This window comes from Plecotus auritus, assembly GCF_963455305.1.
Source record: "Plecotus auritus genome assembly, chromosome: 4".
In the NCBI taxonomy this organism is placed as follows: domain Eukaryota; kingdom Metazoa; phylum Chordata; class Mammalia; order Chiroptera; family Vespertilionidae; genus Plecotus; species Plecotus auritus.
Window position 1 is genome coordinate 58,883,908 of NC_137775.1, and position 22,236 is coordinate 58,906,143.

Consider the following 22,236-nt stretch of genomic DNA (forward strand, 5'->3'; position numbering starts at 1 on the left):
TCTTGCTCAAGACAAAAACTCATAAAACAGCACCGGAGAAATATGATTTTTTTTCACACTTCACAAAGCTGTCAAAAAGCTGAAGTTCGCCAGTTTTGCTTTTAACGTGCAAAACCTTTCACACGGCTCCAGGCACAATCCAGATTTTGGTGCCCAACCAGTTGAATTTCCTTCCAAAGGAAACAGGAAAAGCATTGTTGGAGAAGAGGATGGCACTGACTTCAGTTGTTGCTGGCAGGGATGCTCACATTCAAAAGAGCAACAGCGCTTCCTTCTGCAGAGACAGTCTTTATTTCAGAGGTAGGTTTAAGAGCACACAGGCATGGTGTGTGTGTGTGTGTGTGTGTGTGTGTGTATTTACTCACACATAATAATTTCACTTTATCAAATATTCTTTGACTCTTACACATGAGTCTCAGTTCAATTTTCCCTGGACTTTTTCATGCTTTCATTTTTTTTTTTTGTGTACTTTTCCATGCCCACTCTAAGGCTATTGGAGTAACAAAATCCATTATATTTGACCATGTACTTTCTCCCTCCTTTCTTTTCTTCTCTACACCAGTAATTCTCAAAGTATGGTCCCTAGCAGTATCAGCATCGTCTGGGAATGTGTCAGAAATGCAGATTCTCAGACCTCACCCCAGACTGACAGTCTATTAAATGGAGCTCTGTAATCTGTATTTGGACAAGCCCTCTAGGAACTTTTGACACTCACCAAAATCTGCGAACCACTCTTCCATAGCCTTATATCTGTTCTGGGAGGTAGACATCATAATCTTCAAATGCTTGTTCAAAGTGGGCACTGGCCAAAGGGAAGAGAACCAAGATTAGCTGTGCCAGTTTTGTACACATGAGAATGCTGAGCATTCACAGTGAGCCCATGAGGTAGGTTAAGAATTTTGGTGAAATTTTTCAGTTTCAGAATTCACTGGCTCTCAGATTGGGCTGCCATTGCTGATAGTACCAGGAAACAGCTTGGAGGAATATTAACCATGCTTACCCACTCCATCTCCATTGGGCCCTCCACTGTGCTTACTATGCAGCATGACATAAACTCCCAACACCTTTGCTCCCTACTCATAAGCCTTTTATGATAAAACTAGAGGCCCGCTGCACAAAATTCATGCACTCGGGGGAGGGGGGGTCCCTCAGCCGGGCCTGCGCCCTCTTACAGTCCAAGAGCCCTCTGGGGATGTCCGACTGCCGCGGAGGTGGGAGAGGCTCCCACCACCGCCACTGGGCCCTCCAGCTGTGAGCCTGGCTTCTGGCTGAGCGGCGCTCCCCCCATGGGAGTGCACTGACCTCCAGGGGGCAGCTCCTGCATTGAGCATCTGCCCCCTGGTGGTCAGTGCACATCATAGCGACCGGTCGTTCTGCCATTTGGTCAATGTGCATATTAGCCTTTTATTATATAGGATTCTGGAGACATAACCTCCAAGAGCTCAGCTGGTAAGGGATGGAGCCAAGATTTGAAGTCAGTGTGCCCAGATTTAATCCCTATGCTTTTGCCTATATCTTGTGGCTTTCTCCGAACTTATTGTTCATAGGGTGCAGTACTGGGCTCAGTGGAGAAAACAGAGTTGAATAATATAGAGTCCTGACCCTTAAGAAGTTTAGGGACCAGCTAGGAACTCTGGCCTGTGGCTTTCCCCATTCATGGAAGGACAGATCCAGGTGAACCAGAACGATGTTTTGGAAAAAACTGAGGCCTTGAGTCAACAGCTCCAGATTTGAGGCCTGGCTCCACTAGACCACAAGATGTTACCATGGCCAAGTGACTTAACCTCCCTGAACTTCAGTTTCAAAATTAGTTATAATGAAGACAATATTTCATGGGCTCATTGTGAGGGCATATTGCAATAATGTAGTTAAAAGTTTTTAGTAATAAAATTTTATCAACATTCTTATTATTATATTTATCTACCTAATGGGGCTGTTGGAAGAGGGAGAAATAAAAAAGATAAAATTCCCAGTACATCAGGGGCACTGAAGAAATGGTAGTTACTTTTTTGTTAATAAATACAATTACATTCAGGAGTACTAGCTGTGATGTCATCTTCTCATGTAAGTTGGTTGGACTATGAGCTGGAAGGAAGGATTGTGGGATATCTAGGATACCCCCATTCGATTATATTAAAAGCACTTCAGTGAATTTTGAGACATGTCATGAGTATGATCACTTAAATGTTAACTCTTCTATCTCCTGTGAAAAACTGAGTTTCGAAAAGAGTTAGAGAATGGTCACAGGATGTGGAAAAGCAGACCAAGGGTTCTTGCATATTTTGCTAAAAGGAATGCGACAACAACAACAAACCCCAGTGAGGTCCAAACCAAATTTATCACCTCTGCTTTGCTCTAATCACATCAGGCATTTGTTTAATGCACTTGGTTAGCTGAGGGCTCTTCACCATGGAACCCAGTCACAGTTCGTCCAAGGCGACTTCAGCAATACACCATTTACACCATGGGCTCCAGGTGTAGACTTACTGTCCAGACATCATGTTTATGTGTTTGTTAGTTTTGGTAAGATTATACTAAAAATCAAATTCAAGTCTCATAGATAGAATGCAAGAAGTAGCTCTGGGTTTACAAATCTTCATAGAAATTGAACCTATTTATTAGTGAGCTAATTTGTTTCTCAACCAATTTATTTTTCTTTGGAAAAAATAGATTAAATAAGACAAGCATTTTGCGTTTTGATTTTTTTTTTTTATGAAAAGATGAGACCCTATAATCTCTAGAGAGATGAGGCAGGAAATATCAGCCTGGAGCTTACAAAAAATGGTAATGACTAAATTTTCCAAGAAAGTAATCTTATAACATTTTATGGTCATCAGCTCCTTTTACACGAGTGATAAAATGGGGTGACATATAAGAAGTTTGTAACTAGCTGTGCCTTTTATAACTATATCAATACCCTCACTCTCAATGGAACAGAAGTTCATTTTATAGTTGAGGACAACAATTGTCATACTTACTTAGGTAATCATCTAAGGGAACAATCCTGTGTTAACTAAAGAGTTAACATGTGTATTGTTTATGTTTTTTATTTTTTTGTATATTATGATGTTTTGATATTGATAAACCTTCTGGTTGGGAAGAAACTGCTCCTTTTGATTCTTAGAAATAGCAAAGGGGCCCCGGCAGTGTGGTTCGGTGTTTGAGTGCCAGCCTATGAACCAGGAGGTCAGTTTGAATCCCCGTCAGGGCACTGGGCTCAATCCCCAGTGTGGGGCATGTAGGAGACAGCCGATGGACAATTCTCTTTCATCATTGGTGTTTCCATCTCTCCCTTTCCCTTCTCCTCTGAAATCAATAAAAAATATTACTTTTAAAAAAAGGAAATAGTAAAGGGCCCAGCTGAGAGCAAGCCTTTTACACACAAAGTAGCCAATCCAGAGCCATACCTGCTTTATCTGGCCCATGCACCCCCTGGATGCAATGTTCAACAGCTTGCTGAACTTACTCAAATGAGCCAATCCTAAACCTTTTACCCTGCTCTGCCTCGCCTTTCCAGAAGAAACCCCAATAAAGGCAGCAGCCAAGACAACCCCTCTCTCCTGCCACTTCTGCCTCCTTACCAATGCCGATGCTTCCCCACGGGGTCCTGTGCCTGCCTCCATCTTTAGAACCTGTGAGCATAGTAAAGTTTGATCTCCTGAGCCTCTCCTGTGTCTCCTCCTGTGGCCATACCCGAATGACCATTATCTAGAAGAACAGAGAAGTACATGTGACAATTTTGCTTACATCAGTGTTTGCTACCAGGTACCATGTGACCCTTTTTAGAATCTGGCAGAAACACAATTGTGGAGCCAGGCCATTGAAATTCAGAATACATCTGAGCCGAGCTGAACACAACTTTGTCCTGGATACCCCCATATGCTTCTCAGTTTCCTTCTCTTTTCTAACCCCTTGGGCCTTAATTTCAGCTTGATAATTCTTGTATATTCCATGTTCAGATCTGGCTGTTCATCTGATGACACGTGGTTCTTAACCTTGAAGGTCCTCTACCTGACCTCAGAGGTAAGTTCCTCTTCAATCGCCCATATCCCTCTCACCTTACACATGACCTTAGATCATGGCACCTCACATCTTACCTTGCTAAAACACCCTGCCCCCCAAACACTCACACACATAGTAAAATGTGATGTTTGCCAGAGCTACCTAAAATAGGCAGCTAAGTTTAGTTCAAAACACTAAATAAACAGACATTTAATTACCAAATGTGTCAGTACCTTTTTCTATTTTAAGATATTTAGGAGTTATCTACATCCAATAGCATTTATGTGCTATTGGGAATATAATTGTCCTCTCACTAATTAACAAATAAAAGTATACTGTTTTATATTACTGAAAAAAAGTTTTAAAGAGTTTCTTCCTGTGAACTGCTAACAGATATTTACCACTATATTTTAATGCATAAAACTTCATTGATTTGTTTCCATATAATTGCTGTGCTAAAACATAAAGCAAATCAGTAGCACTGTGTTCTCTTAAAGCTAAACAAGCACCTTGAAATCTTTCTTTACACTGTTAAATTGTTTGCTAAATATTTGCTCATTAGGGATATAAAGATCAACTTAAACTTGGATGAAATAACACAAATGAAATCAATGAAAAACTTTTGCAATATTGCTTGTTAAATCTTTATTTACACATGGTACAAAAGTAAACTTGGATCAAATAAGCACAAATAGTACTAATAAGCAAATGTTACAATATGTATTTTCATACACAGATCTGCCAACAGTGTTGAAAAGTCTACTTGGGTTTCATTCACCACTGCTACTATTTACCATCCAAAGGAAACTCGCTTTCTCATACCACTAGTTTGAGTAATAATAGTAGTGATGTCTCATATTTATGAAGACCTTACTGTGTTCCAGATACTGTTCTAGGTGTGATATATGTGTTAGTTAATCCTCCAAATACACACGGTAGATCCTGTTGTTATCGCCATTTTACATATGAAAAGACAGACATGAGATAGAATCCAAATCTCATCCCTTACAAGTAAGTGGTCTGGGAAGAGTCAAGCCCCTCCTCCATTGCCTCCCAAACTGGAGTTCAGAATCTCCCCTGGCTTCAGAGGTCACAGAAAACAAAGCGAGAGCTATCTAGGCAAAGACAGAATTGATTAACTTCATTCCCTCCCTCAACCCTAGTAAAAACAACAAGGGGATATCTTTCAATGACAAATTCAAAGGGAAATTGTAGCAAAGAGTCAGCAACAAAAGTTGGGAGGCTGGGAAGTCAAAGGATGCGAAGGGACTGAATAGCTCATCCTTAGTAAGCTAAATTCTAAGCTATTAGGCGGGAAACTACTTGCACTAGTTAACAACCCAGAATTTGACCAAAGACTCCAGAATTGGTGAAACCAGGAATCTCTAGACTGGGGAGGGAGGGAGGGAGGAATGGGTGAAGTCTCATAAGAAGCAGATTCTCAGATCTCCACCCACCCCAGAGTTGTTCTCTCATCTTCTATTTCCTAAACGTTTTCCTTGTATGTTTGATAGAATTTACCAGTGAAACCATCTGAATCCAGAGTTTTAAAGTTTTTAATTACAATTTCAATTTCTATAATAGATACCATGTCATGCTCATGACTGACAAAACCAGACATTGGTGGGGACATTGAATAACCACAATTCTTACATGTTGTTGGTGGAACTGTACAATAGTATCACCAGTTCAGGTTACAGCTGAGAAGTTAAATTTGCATTTACCTATCACCTATCAATTCCACTTCTGGTTTTGTATCTAAGGAAAGTGAAAGTGCATGTCCACAAAATGATTTCTACAGGAATGTTCATAACAACCTTATTCAGATTTGCCAAAAGCTGGAAACACCCTGTATTTTCATTAACAGGAGAATGAAATAACCCTGCAGAATGGCCATAGTGGGATACTACTCAGCAATAAAAAGGAATGAACAACCAGGACACTCAACAACGTGGATGAATATCAAAACATCACGCAGAGCTACAGATGCTGGGCATGAAAGAGCACATTCTGTATATAATTTTTTTTTTAAAGTCTAAGAAGAAGCAAAGCTATTTGTGATGATAGAGTCAGACAATGATTGTCTCTGGGAGAGGAGTGGGGGGTTGACCAGACAGGAACATGAGGGAACCTCCAGGTCCTTCCTGGTCAGTGGATGCTGGAAATGTTCTGTATCTGGGTTGAGGTGATGGTTACATGGATGTGTACAAGTATCAAAATGTCTTTAAATGTCACTTACTGAAATGGAAAATGAAAATGTAACTTTTGAACATCTAGTTCATGGTCTGAGGCTATTCGAAATTTAAAATTAATGAATTTTGCTGGAGGGTGGGGGTGGCCGGGGAGAGGCCAATGGGGGAAAAGAAGACATATGTAATACTTCATGTAATACTTTAAACAATAAAGAATTTAAAAATAAATAAATTAAATTAAATTAACAAATTTTCAAAACTGGAAAGAAGGTTGAATAAAGTTATCATCTGATCCAGTAAATTTCTAGGCCGGAAATTTCTTTCCTGGTTTAGGGAAGAAAGTTAGAGACTCATAGACATTGAAAACAAGATTTTGCAGAAAGTAGTTTACAAAGAAAATCTTTCTCGTCTAAAAATAATAAATCCTTAAATGAGGAGGAGTTATCACCAGATAGGTATTAGTAACTTACTGATGTATCTAATAGAGCAGTTTTTTTCTGTAATTCAGTTAATGATAAATATAAGATGGTTTCACAAAATGAGACAACACAGAAGTACAAGCAGAGTTCATATAATAAATATTATTATTTATTTATTATATTAAATCATGATGTAAAAGTCTGTATTAGAAGGGATAATGGAAAAACCTGACTTTACATTTTATCTTATTTTTTTTAAATAGTGGAATAACTGAACCAGATAGATTGAGCACTTCAAATTAAAACAATGTTATAGAAATAATTTTTTAAATCTCAGCTTTTGATCTCTCTTTGAGTTGTTTTAAACGATTGCATCAAGTTATTTCTGGCTGGAGATGTTTGAAATTATGAGTATGCAGGATTAGTCCTGAGCAACAGCAAATTCAATCAAAGAAGCAAGAATTAGGGTTGGAAGAAGAGGGGGGTGGATGCTCGCTGGCCAAGGTCCACATTGGAACATCATGAGGACGTGTGAAGAGCTAAGCTGGAGAAGCCGAGCGTCCGGGCACCGCGAGTGGTTTCCAGAGCAATCCAAGTGTATTTCAACTGGTTGGCAATACACATACCTGCTTTCGCCACACCATATTCTAAATATTCTGTCTTACTTGACCCAGTTGTTGAGACATTTAATTCTCTGAAATTTACCAGTATCATTTATGTTGAAAAAGTAATGAATCACATCCTGAATCTGTTTCTAATTAGAAAACTAGAGATGGGCTAGAAGTACCAATATGATGGGAAAGTATTAAAGCTGCAGCTAATACCATACTTACTGGTGAAGCATGAGCAGGGCACCCACAGACTTTCAACACCAACACGATCCTGCTCACTGTTACTGTTGGCAAATTGCTTTTAAGGTTCTAGTTAACACAGTAAGATAATGCTGGGAAATAAAAAGCATGCCTAAAGAAACAAAAAAAATTATGGGCATGTGAAATTCTTTTAGTCTTAGAACTAAAGAAATGCCACTAAAATTTCTTAAAATAAAGAAGGCAACCCAGCCTAGTAGCAAAGTACCAGATAAATATCCAAAACAACTTTTCTTTATGTGAGCAATAACCAGTTAGAGAACTCCATTCACAATATAACCTTAAACAGGAAACAACTAGGAAAAAAAGATGACTCTTACGAAGTCAGCCACAAAAGGCATTCAAAATGTATGAAAAAGATAGGGCGTATCACATTTCTGAACAAGACTAAATATTAAAGATAAATTACTTGTTTACCAATCAAAATTTATAAAAATTTTAATCTTATAAAAATGATTCAAAGATTGAACTAGATCATAAAATAGAGATATGAGAATGGCTTATGAACTCTTGAGCAAAGGAAATATTGAAGTCAGACTCGCACTGCCATATAATAAAATGTAGTATAGAACTTGTTATTAAAACCACATGGTATTGGCAAAGAATTGACAGATCAATGATTCAAAATGGGTAACTTTAAAGCAAACTCTAGTCTATAGAAGAACACAGTTGTTGAGACATATAACTAAGGAAATGTCACAAACCAATGGGGGAGGCTTTTTCATTAAAGTTTAGATTCTAAATGAAGATTGAGAACACTGATGAACTTCAGAGCAAAGCAAGATCCTCAGTGAAGAAGAAACACGTATGGTGAATAAACATATAAAATGATGCTCAATCTTGTTCGTAACTTGGGAGATGTAAATTAGAGCCATGTTGATTTACCCTGTAATACTCACTAGGTTAGCAAACAATACTGAATATCGGAGGAAATGTAGATCAAGGGAAAATCTTTTATCTCCCTGGTGAGGAAACTCAGTCACACTGAAATTTGAGCATCCTTGAAACTTACAGCTCACATCCCCTACAACCAAGCAATTTCAATCCTAGATATACACTCCACAGAAATCCTTGCATATATGTACTAGTAGATTTGTAAAAAAAAAAAAAGTTTTTAGAAGTATTATTCATATTAGCAAAAAAATTAAACAAGCAAAATATTCATTGACAATAGAATAAAAAATCCATTGTGGCATATTCACATGACGAAATAAAATACACCAGTGAAAATAAATTGGAAAATTATAAATGAATACTACAAATAAACTATTGAGGAGAAAAAAAAACAAGTCACAGAATACTACATACAGCATGATAATATTTTTATAAAACCCCAAAATGAGATATTGTTTAGGATATCATATGCATGACCGAACTATTGTTTTGTGCACAATTTTGATAAATGCAACATAAAGACTAGAACGGGTTTTCTCAAGCTCAGCCCTATTGACATTTGGTTCATATAACTGTTGGTTGTGGGAGACCATCCTCTGCATTGTTGGACATTTAGCAGCATCCCTGATCCCTAAACATTAGATGCCAGTTGTATCTCCCACCCCAGTTGTGACCACCAAAAATGTGTTCAGACACAGTGAATGTCCCATAGGAGAAAAAATTTCCCCCAAATGAGGACTCTTTGGGTGGAGATTACCCCAGGATTGGGACAAGGGAGCAGAGCAGGCAGACAGGAGGGGAAGGTGCACGTTATTGATAACTCCCTTGTTTCTGTTTGAGTGGTTGGTTCAGGGCTGTCATTTATTATTATGCCTCATGGCTTATATGTTTTTTCTATATATCAGATAGCACGTGATTTTAAAATTAACTACATACAATAATACAGTGTAAAAATACTAAAATACCCCCAAATTAGTAGTATACATTTGTAGAGGTGAAGTTTATTGTTTCTAATTGTTTCTCTTTATTGTCTGTTTTCAAAAGATAAAACGAATATGCATTAGTTGTATTAGAATGGATTTTAAAAATCTCTACAAGTGAGATGACAGTGATACTGCTTGGTTATCATGGTAGAGTCTGACACAAGTAGAGTTATTTCAAAATTCATGGAGAAGTTCATTTCTTATTTTGTCACATTTATGTACATTTAATTTGGAGAAACAGGGTTTGATCTGGCGTGTTCTTCGCTTGGCTGCTCTGTGTCTCAGAGAGTACTTAGTAATCTACTATGTGTTCACCAATGCAGATATCCAGTGTGTATTATCCAAAGACAATAAAAAAAGGATTTGAAATTACTTGAGGGTTTGCTATATTTGAAACTGCTGGCTTGGTTAGTCCCAGACCTGCGATAAACCCTGGTGTTTGTTTAATTTGTTCTCTCCTAACAGTTGACGCACAGCATGCTCTGTTCTTTGTATTTCTAATTTTTGTGAACTCTTTGATCAAAATCTGATGATGTAAAAAACAAAACAATAGGATCAGTGGAGTGGCAGCTAAATGAATTCAAGAGCTTGTTTAAAGCATTGTCACAGTTGAGAAAATGATTCCTTTCCTTCAAACTAGATCCAAATTCTGGATGTTAAAAGAGAGACAATTAAATATTATTTTATTTATTCCTGGCGAGAATGTGCTGCCACAACCCAACTGATAAATATTGGATGTGAACTCCATGGAGCCCACAATCCAATGATCATCTTTGTCAACACATACTGGAATTTTCCCCTCTATCACAGGGAAGGAGATACTTATCTTTCTCTGTTCATGGGATACATAACTGGATATTTTTATAGCATAAGCACATGCTCATGTCACTATTTAACCTTCATTTTCAAAAGAAGACAGAGCAATAGAAACCCTGGATTTGATACAAATTATTTTTGTAAAATCCTGAAGAAATCTTTGAAACTCTCTGAAACTTAGTTTCCTCAGCTATGAAATGAAAGTAACTGGAACACCTTCCCATCTTATCTTACAGGTATTTGGGAAAATTGCTTAAGGTGATGTCTTAGAAAGTGCTTTGGAAACCATATACGTCTACCTATACCTGTATCTATATAACTATAGCTCTTTAGAAATGTACTGTGTAATAATTAAATTGATGGGCTTATTACTGCCAGAATGTTTCTACTCAGGCAAAGCGTTCATTTTGATGGAGGTCATGAAGAATAAGTGAAATAGTGTGTGGATTATTTCTTTGTTTGTGAGTGGCCCCATTCTATAAATCTCATAGTCCCTTGCTCGTTTCCCAACAGTCAAGCATTCTGACCACCACTCCTACAGCTTGGAATACTTTGCTAGAGTGAAAGCCCAGTGCCTGCCCACTCATCTCCAAGACTCCACCAATTTGGTTCTCAACCAGGGTCAATTTTGCTCCCCTTCTCCCAGGGACACAACAATGTCTGGAGATACTTTTGGTTGTCAAACTAGGATGGGGGAACTACTGTCATCTAGCAGTAAAGGCCAGGGATGCTGCTAAATGTCCTATGATACATAGGATGTTTGGTAGCATAGTGCCAAGACTGAAAAACTCCAATCAAAGAAAACATTGGGCAATTGTGAAATGGTCCAATTTCGCATCCCACTTGTGCATCCAGCGCAACTGGCCAATTTGAATAAAATTCAAATGGTCCTACTTGCCTTGGCTCATTTGCACCATGATATCAAGAGGTTTGAAGAGGTGTATGCCAGTCTTTCTACTTACAATCTATTAGACAGCCTCCAGGGAAACAGGCCAACTGAGTATTTTGATATTGGTTTCAACTACAGTCAAGTAGAATCCTTGTTGGTCTAATACAGTGGTCGGCGAACTCATTAGTCAACAGAGCCAAATATTACAGTATAACGATTGAAATTTCTTTTGATAGCCAAATTTTTTAAACTTAAACTTCTTCTAATGCCACTTCTTCAAAATAGACTTGCCCAGGCCGTGGTATTTTGTGGAAGAGCCACACTCAAGGGACTAAAGAGCCGCAGTTTGCTGACCACAGGTCTGATAGATATTCCTGCTTTTCTCTACATTGGGTCTCTACAATTGGTGCCTCAGTTTTTAGTCTGATTCTAGGTGATTTGTTCTCAGTTCAGGTAGAAAAGCTCCTAGTTAGGGTTGAACCATCTTAAAGACATTCAACCAGAGAGTTCCTCCCTTATGTGGAAAGGAATTCTAATCAGCTAGAAAACAAGGAACAAAGCAAAAAGTAAGGGATTTCAGATGGTTTTTCAGACAAATGAGGAAGCAGCTGCTAAACTTGATTGGCAAGAGCAAACAGTCAGGAGGCTCAGACACCTATATCAATTTAACACCACAGACAAGAACCCTGGAGGATTATCATTTTTCAGCATATTTGGATGAAAATGTCTCCCTACAGTCATCAATATATAACATAGAATAATAAAACCATTAGATGGGTCAAAATTATACAGTCAATAAGATATGACTCAAAGCATTCTTCAGTGTATTCTTATTTAACATCACACAGTAATACTTTTATTAGTCTGGTAATATAGCACCACAAGCTTACCTGATGGATATGTCATTATATATTTTAAAACAGCTCTATTAAATTCCACCAGAATTTAGGAAATAATTTTGAAGAAATGCATCCAAAGAGAAATCATGATTGAGGGTCGTCTGAAAATAGTATGCTTTTTCACTTTTTCTCTTATACATCCTCAAAATCGACAGTGTGACTAATGCACTTGGTGGTATGAGAAATCTGCAAGGCAATGACATCACGCTATGTAATTTTTCCCTTGTGTACTCAGGAAAGTCAAAGTTCTCTTGTACACTTAAAGAATCAAAAGGCCTAACTTGAAATGGGAGTAGTATCCAAAATAAACAAGTTGTAATGTTCTCTTTTCCCCTCAACCCTGTAGTTTAAAGTTTGGAGTTAGGTTGTCAAAATAGTCTGACTTTCATTTTTAATTAGTCATTGATTTAGAAAAGAAAGAATGAAGAAAGGAACTTGTGCATTAAAATCAGTGATGTATCGTTTTCTCTGGGTTCTGGTGTTTGACGAAGTGCCTTACACTGATTTTTTGTTGCCAGTAACTGAATGCCTACTAATGCTTTCTGGCCTAAAAGAATTGCACGGTATTGGCTACATATGTTTACCATTATCTGCAGAACTGTCAGACCCTTTATTCCAGTGGAGGCATGCATGGAAATAGGCCAGAACGCGAGGGACACAGTTCCGGTAGTGAAATTAGCAACTGGACAACATTCCCAGGGAAGCGGCTGAGTTCACTTCTGGCCAAAATCCCGTTGCTGCTGGTACACACACACACACACATACAAAATACAAAGAATAAAATTTATCTGGGGAAAAAAAAAGAGGTTAATACTTGTGATTCGCACAGCTTATCAAAAAGTAATCCTGATCATTCTTTTCATTTATCTAAAATTTTGGTTATTGGATAACTGCTGATTTTGAAATGGCAAAGTGCTTTTCTGAACCTGGATTAGGTATGAAGGTTTAACACTTAAGACTGGCAACCTTTTTGACTTTTGAAGATAATTTAAAGAGTTTTTCCTGTTTTTATGGTAACAGGATTGGAAAACCATCCCGTGATTGAATTATAGCCATTATTTTTACTTCCCACCAAATTGCATCAATTCACCAAATCAAATATGGTGAAATTGGAAAAAAACACACAATTTTTTAATGTAATCTGCAAAATTTTGGTAGGAGCAACTTAAAACATGGATTATAACTAGGAGATATGTAACCAATTTATGGTATTTTTTAATGTTTAAGTAGGTTGTTGGGTAACAGGGATGCCTTGTGAAATACTGATGAAAATTCAAAATACCAAAGAAGGCATTTTTACATCATAAATTTTGCTTGGGACCAGGCAGAATCCACAATCATACAAACCTGTATAACCATAAAACAGAATGTCATCTTGACCTTTCAACTAATAATTCTATGTGTTAATCGTTATATATTTATTATTCTATTTAAGCTTAACAACAATTGCTAAAATACGTTTTATTATCCCTTAACAGGTAAGGAAATTACCATTTGCAACAGCATGGACGAAACTGGAGAGCATTATGCTAAGCGAAATAAGCCAGTCGGAGAAAGATAAATATCACATGATCTCACTCATATGTGGAATATAATGAACAACATAAAATGATGAACTAAAATAGGTCCAGAGACATAGAAGCATCGAACAGACCATCCAACCTCAGGAGGAAGAGGGTGGTGAGTGGGGGGGAAGGAGGGGAGATCAACCAAAGGACTTGTATGCATGCATATAAGCAAAACCCATGGATACAGTCAGTAGAGGGCGGGGGGAATGTGTTGGGGGGTGGGAAGGGCAGGAATGAGCGGAGAATGGTCAATGGGGGAAAAAGGATTCATATGTAATACTTTAAACAATAAAGAATTTTAAAAAGACAAAAAAAAATAAGGAAATTGAGTCATGGAGTCTCACCTGGAAATTTTTTGAACTAGAATTTTTTGAGCTAGAATTTGAATCCACATTGTAGGCTCACTAAACCCATTTCCTTTTCTTCCTGGACTCAGAGTTAGCCTATATTTCCAGCCTCCCATGTAGTTAAATATAGCCAGCTGACCAAGTTCCATGCACTGGGATGTAAACAGAAATGCTGTTTACCAAGTCAGAACTGGTCCATAAAAATCCTCCATGCAGAACCCTCATTTTCCAAAACTTCCACTGGTTTGAGGCCAATATGCATGGACACCTTGGACTCATTGAATATGACAGAGGCATAGGGACAAAGGTCCTAGGTCCTTGTATTACACTCTTGACGAAAGTGCCATTTACAAATCAGATACATCTATTTTAGAATGTATGTGAATAAGGTATAAACATCTATCATATTTGAACCATTATACATTATACAGCATCTAGCATTGCTTTGCCTGCATGTCACCTATATATTACAGGTCTTTCTTCACACCGAAAAGACCTAGAGAAGCCCATACAAAAGGGCAAGAGAGCTCCATATACAAGCAAACTGGTAGATAAGTGTTATTTTTGTAAATAACTTTTAAATAGAAATCTAGAGATGAGAGATTTGAACAAATAAGAAATACTTCATCAATTTTTTAAAGAAACTCATTCATAAAGGACATTTCTTATTTTTCTATTATCAACAAACATCTCAAGAATTTTGTGTAGTTATAAAAATATAACATCCACTAAAGGATATCCCTTAAAATGGATATATTGTGTGTAGGCCAATATCTTGTACACAGAGACATTCAATACTTATTTTTATTTGATAAATTTTATTTGAAAAACTTGGAAGATGGGGGAAAGAAAGGCAAAAAGAATCGGTATACCTCAATGAGATAATTCAATTCAGAGCAACAAGAGTCACTTGCAATTATGTAAAATTTTCAAATTCTTAGGGATATTAAACTTCACTTCTGTAAATTCTACTGATTGGGAATGAAATTGGACTCCTTTAAACATAAACATTAATGTGATGAGGTTTCAGGGTGGTTATGTTTGTATGAAAACACATCCCTAAAAACCTACATTTTTTTGTGCATCTGTCTTTTCTCATATGAGAAACAAAATATCTAAAGAAGCCTTTGGGATGATGGTGAAGCTTTGTCATAAAAATATTATATAACTAAAACTAAATCTTAATATTTACAAGGAGAATAAGGCTGCTCTGGGAGGAGCTGGGACAGTGGAACAGAGTCTGCTTCTCCCCCAGGTGTCCAAATCCAGCTCTAGTCTGATCTGGCATTGCTATCTGAGGGTGCCATGTGGTGGTATCTCTGAAAGAGGAGATCTTTAAGGATGGCTGGTGAATGTGTCAAAGTTCTAGAGAAGTGGCAGTGAAATGAGGTAAGCAGATCATAAATTCTGGAATCAGACACACCTGCCTCTCTTACCTTTTTTTTTTTCTCTCTTTAGGTTTGGTTAAGACATTCTGAGTTGTGGTTTATCTGCAAAAGGGGACAATGCCATCTACCTTGAATGGTTTTGATAAGAATTACCAATAATGTAAAAGGAGCTCCTGGCAGAAATAGATAAGTGGAAGTAGCTGCTATCATTCTTGGAGCACAGTCCAAGCACAAGTCAGGGTTCAGTCTCCAGGGAAAAGAAGTTGACAAGACTTGGTTGGAAGGCTCCAATCTAGGGTCAGAATAGGATTCTAGTTCAAGTGGTGAGAATGCTGGTATACAAACACTTAGAAAACAGATGCTCAGTCATAAAGGTGGAGAGAAGATTTCAGGGAGTATGTGGAGTCACTCCAGGATCACTAGGTACCAGGCATATGCCTACCTAATTGTCTCCAGACCTCAGTCATTGACACAATGGAACCCCTAATATATGGACAGACATGGTCAAAATTGTCTCAAGAACTGGGTGAAGCTGAGCCTTCAGGCTGTAGGAACATAATATCCACAATGTGGGAGTTTGAAGCAGGCAGGGACAGAAAATTGTTATGGAAGGTGAGCTATGTTCCTTAATTTCCTTTGCTTTTATATTATAGACAACTATAAGCCTTTTCCAAATTTTCATTTGCAATTGTTGGAAAGAATTCTTCAAATGTACAGACTTATATAATGAGATTTGAAACTCTCTGTCTTCTAGAGTGGACAGCAATTCTTCCTAAGGGGAGCCTGTGACTCCTCCAGCTTCCACCACCTGACTTTCTTTTATTATATTTACATTCAATAAAACTTTACAAGAAACAATCCTTATTGCACAGGTCAAGGCCCTATGTAGATGAGGCATTACCCAAAGTGGAGTGGACAAGAGGATTAGAACTTTTATCTTCTAATTTTTTAATTATCTGTGATCCTCATTGTATTTCTCCTTGAATGATCTTTGTGTATTTAACTTCACTTACCCACTCAAATAGCTCCTTGGGGATAGAGAATGTGTCTTACTGTCTTAGTCAGGGTCCCATCTGGAAACAAATGGCACTCTTCAACATGATAATTGAGACAAATGGAATGAAGGGACTGATGACAAAGATTTGGGCAAGATAAATCATAAATCAGGAAAATCAACAAGGGACAATGTAATACCCTGGGACTAGCAATGCTGGGAATCTGGCACTATCCACAGGTCTACAGGGACAAGGAAAAAAGTAAGTAGTGCTCATCTGACAGGGACTGTGGCCATTAGTAGAGGTTCACCAGCAATCAAAGAGAAAGAAATACCAGGACCTCATTTCCCCCCTGCCCTCTAATTCCTGCCATTGTCACCCATTAGCCAATCCAACTAGAAGCCGGCAGGTAAAGGGAATCTGTTCAGCCAAGGCTAACCCTCACCAGGAAGGAGATGGGACAGGGAGGTGGCGGGGGGGGGGGGGGGGGGGGAAGAGTTAGGGGAAAGGTGAGCCTGTAAGAGCAAACAGAAAATATCTACAGTTTTAGCTTTTTAAACATCTCTTATAGATACTGAATATATCATTAATGAATTGAGCAATATATTTTGTTAGTTTATAAGGACAAAAAACAAAACAAAACAACCCCTCCAAAAAAATTATACTGTCAACATGTCTCTTTATTAAACCCTTTCATATAAATCCCATATCTCTTCTCTGTTTCCCTTCCTTCCTTCCTTTCTTTCTTAAACTGAAACTCAGTCTTATGGGGGCCCAGGTGTAAAGTGATGCTTCTCTCTATGATGAGGGCTATAAGAGGTGGTGGAAGGATGTGTACAAAAGGCTATGAGAGCAGAAAACAGTTCTAAGTTTTCCACAGAGAGTCAAGAAGGTTGGTGCAGGAACTGCTCTTGAATGGGTATCCCAGGTCTGTCAGAATGAGAAGCAGGAAGACTGCTAAGATGCTGGCCAACCATGAAGAGTTTCCTGCTGCTTCCCTAACCCCCAAGCTCAATCAATGAGCTATGTCAGCAGGACGCTGGGACAACCCCTGGAGACAATCACTCTTAAGGCTCCCTTGCTCCAGTGAGAGGGAGGGAGGACACAGGGGTGAGCATCTCTAACTGGAGGAACTCTTATTCCAGAAGTCAGCCTTCACTGCAGGCCTTCTAAGGTTGGATATGGATATGATTAGGGTCTGCAATAAGTGACATCTGTTTGCTCTGACCTTTGGGTAATGTGGCGTTTCTTTCTCTGGGGCAGATGCTAGAAAGGTGTTTATTGTGAGTTGACAGGGGTCTTGGTGGGTGGTGAGGTGTGAGTCAAAATTCGACTATGCATTTTGGCATTTTGTCTACAGATGTTTCTCAGATGTTTGTGGGCGGGCATGTCTTTAAATAAAGAAATACTAAATGTATGTTTCTTTTGTGGAGAAAAGGAAAAAAAACTCACGCTTAAAAACTTGGCCCTTTTATGCCTTCATTGGCACTCTGGCTTCATGGACAGATTGGAATTAGTTGTGGCATATAATTTCCGAAGAGAAAAATTTGCTCATTTAAAGAAGATCATCTATTGGTTTAAAATTAACATGCTGATGAAGAACTTGAATATGGTGCGGGGTGGGGGGGCAGAGGGGGGAGTAGGAGTGGAAGAAAAATTCCAAGAAGTAACAGGTATTAGTTTTATGTAGTCTAGCTTTCCTTCATCCTCCCACTAATGTACCTTTTTTTCTGGAAGAGAGAGAGAGAGGGAAAAAGAGAGAGAGAGAAAGAAAGAGAGAGAGACAGAGAGATCTTGAAAAATATTCAGCTTTCAATTTTTTCAAAATTATGTTGAAATATAAAAAAGTGATATGCAGAGAAAAGAGGAAAATCAAACCATACTTTTGAAATTATCTTTCTTTTTTTCTACTTTTTACAAAGGCAAACTAAAAAAAAAGTATATTTTGTTTTTTATTTTCAGAACTCTCCTGAAGTTTCTGAAAAAATCCTCTAATTTTACTTTACTTTGAGAAAATCTCCTTGAAAAACTTCAAAAATGGGTGGAAAAAAACCTCCTTAGAGTTGATTAATCTGATTAGTGAATAAATGGAAAAATAGTGATGATGGAATGAACCTGAAAACCAAGAGATTAAATATTATGTAGAATTTTTCTGTTTTATATCAAAACTTCTTAAAATAATGTTTTTGACAGATACTCACTTTGACCTCTACTTGCTAGCAGTTATATGGAATTTACCCCGACCCCCAAGTTTATTTCCAAAATAAGTTTGTTGTGTATGGTTAAAAAGACCAACTTTTTAACTTTGGCTCATTTAAAATTCTGAACCTTAATGACTGTCATAACAGAAAGGAAATATTTTATCTAATGTTGCTACTTTTATAAAAAGATAGGTGATGAATGACTATAAGGATAGTTGAAAACAAAATAAGACTTGCTGTTACATTTGTTGGTTCTGCTATGAATATAAAACATGCTTTTTAACTGAGCTACCATATAGACCTGTCTCCAGGTCATACACAGAAATAAAACAGGAAAACATGGGAAAACCCAAATAAAGTTTGCTTACAGTCTTGGTTTCCTTCTTCAAAATTAGGACAGTGTAGAGGACAGAACCACCTGAAGACATCTATGGTACACTACTAGAGGCCTGGTGCATGAAAATTCATGCACTGGAGGAGGTGTCCCTCAGCCCGGCCTGCCCCCTCTCACAGACTGGGAGCCCTCAGGGCCGGGAAGGGACCTGGAGATCAGGGGAAGGTGACACCCCATAACACCTCTGCTGCTGCCACTTCTGGCAGCGCAGTCCTCTGGTGGCCCTGGTTACCTGAGCCTTGGGCAGCCCTGAGTGGCTGGGCAGCCACCATCCAAGGCTTGCCTGCATGTTGGGCCGGCCCTGGGTGCCTGGGGGGCTGAGGGGACTGGAGGAGTCTGGAGGCAGGCACTCAGAGCGGCCGGGCCCGCCTGGGGGCGGGTTCAGCCTTGCTGTGTGCCTGCTGCCCTGGCAGGGCTGAAGGGACTGGGCGCCACCATCTTGTGGCTGTGGGTGCCGCCATCTTTGAGGGTGGGGCAATCAATTAGCATATTCCCTCTTTATTAGATAGGATTTCTTCATGTTAACTCGGTACACTAATGACTGACTTTGGTTATCAACCTCAGGTGGAAAGTGGGCCTGTCTTTACTGATGTTTGAGGGCCTCACAGAGTCTAGTTGTAGCCACTCATTAATTGTTGCTCAGTCAGAAAACCACATGCTGTTTCTTGTTTACATTACTGTCTCAATTTTGTACCACTTCTTCCCTCCTTTTCCCCAATCCTACCTACTGGGAAGAACAACTGGCAATAATAAAGCCCCATTGTTTTCTTACCCAAAAGGTATTCAGCAAAAGGCTCTGGGAGCAGAGAACTGGGCTTTCACTGGCAGTGTAGCAGGGCGGCAGTCAGTGTTTATTAAGCTCAGTATTACACGTTGCTTCAGTACCTGCAAGGCAAATGTGTCTATCAGCATGCCTTGATTACCCGTGGAAACAAACAGCGCAGAGGCTGAAAATAACAAAGGTTTATGTCTTGCTCACACTGTATGCCCAAAGCAGATTGGGGGGAGCCCCCAACCCAGGCTCACAGGTGCTCCCCATCCTGGAGCTCTCTCTTCCTTCTCATCCAGAGCTTTGGGGTTTGTTGCAACAGGGAAAGAGAACATAGAAAACTGAAGCCATTCTCCTGGAAGATTCATGTCACTTCCCCTCCATTTCACTGGTCAAAAATAGACATAGTCAAGCATCTCTTCAAGACGACAGGGATTATGCCCTTCTGCCATGTGAGGAGACAGAGAGAAGATGGCACTCTGGAACCAGAACTTGCCCATGCTGCACCCTGATCTTGGACTGCCTGCCTCCAGAACAAGGCAAGCCCTTGGGTGACCTGGACACCCTTCCTGTGCCCTGCGAGAAAACATGATGTGCATGCTCAAACGTGATTATTCTTTCAAATATTTTGATTCACTGGAGGACATTTTACTAAAGCAACATTTTTTTTGGTGAAGTGGCCATTAAAAGTAATTTCTGAGCATTTTCACTCTTTATATTAACTGAATAATAAACCTAACACTGATAAATGATGACTAACTCTTGAAGCTTAGAAAAGTTATAGTGAGAGGTGCCGAGAGGAGAAACCAAGATGGCGGCATAGGTAAACACCTAAACTGCTGCCTCGCACAACAATTTCAAAACTACAACTAAAAGACAGAACAAACACCATCCAGAACCACAGGAAAGCTGGCTGAGTGAAAATTCTACAACTAGAAGGAAAGAGAAAAGCTCACAGAGAATTGGAGGTACGGCAAAGGGTCTTTGTGCACGCAGAGAGGAAGGGCGGCTGAAAGCCTGGCTGACTTTCTCTGGTGGAAGGGGGAAGGAAGCCGCCGACTGCACTGAACCCCAGTTCTGACTGCACTGAACCCCAGTTCCGGGTGAGCCCCTGAGGACCCACGCTCTTACGGGGGGAGTCTGGACTCTCGGGCGGAGACTCGGGAGCCGGGGAAGGCGGAGGACTGAAAGCACGCGCACGCCAGTGCGCACAAAGGCTGCGGAGGCTGCCACAGGCTTTCCCTAGTGGAAGGGAGTCAGAGGCTCCTGAATGCACTGAGCTCCAGTTCTGACTGCAGTGAACCCCAGTTCCAGGCGAGCCCCTGGGGACCCACGCTCTTGTGGGGGGAGTCTGGACTCTCGAGCGGAGACTCTGGAGCCGGGGAAGGCGGAGGTCTGAAAGCACGCGCACGCCAGTGCGCACAAAGGCTGCGGAGGTTACCACAGGCTTTCCCTAGTGGAAGGGAGTCAGAGGCTCCTGAATGCACTGAGCCCCAGTTCTGACTGCAGTGAACCCCAGTTCCAGGCGAGCCCCTGGGGACCCACACTCTTGTGGGGGGAGTCTGGACTCTCGGGAGGAGACTCGGGAGCCGGGAGGCAGAGGTCTGAAGGCACGCACGTGCGCGCAAGGGCAAGGCTGACGGGAAGCCAAGACTGAAACTCCACCCCATCCAAGCTGAGCACAGAGGCTATTGCAATTTGGCAAGTCTAATCCTATAAGGCTGTCTCCAGCACCAAACTTCTCCCAGCATAGACACAGCTGATCCTTACAGCCAACTGGCCTGGAGGTCAATTCTTCCCAGTGATACCAACAACAATCAAGACTTCATTACAACAAGGCTGTACACACAGTCCACAAAGGGGTGCACCAAGAGTGTCCACCTCAGGTTAACTGGGGAGGCAGACCCACTGGGCCATATTGGAAACCTAGCACACAAATCTACCTTACCAACTCAGGGAAGCAGTGAAAATGCGGCGTCAAAGAAACAGATCACAAACGAAAGAAATGGAGGAAAACAAACGACTGGATATAGAATTCAAAACCATGGTTATAAGGCTTTTTAAGAATATCCTAGAAAAGGCTGATAAATATAACGAGACCCTCGAAGATATGAAAAAGGACCAACTAGAAATTAAACATACACTGACTGAAATAAAAAATATTATACAGAGACCCAAAAACAGACAAGAGGAACACAAAAATCAAGTCAAAGAATTGAATTACAAAGAAGCAAAAAACACTCAACCGAAAAAGCAAAAAGCAAAAAAAAAAAAATCCAAAAAGTTGAAGATAATGTAAGAAGACTCTGGGACAACTTCAAGTGTACCAACATCAGAATTATGGGGGTGCCAGAAGAAGAGAGAGAGCAAGATACTGAAAACCTATTGGAAGAAATAATGACCGAAAACTTCCCCCACCTGGTGAAAGAAATAGACTTACAAGTCCAGGAAGCCCACAGAACCCCAAACAAAAGGAATCCAAAGAGGACCACACCAAGACACATCATAATTAAAATGCCAAGAGCAAAAGACAAAGAGAGAATATTAAAAGCAGCAAGAGAAAAACAGTTAGTTACCTACAAGGGAGCACCCATACGACTGTCAGCTGACT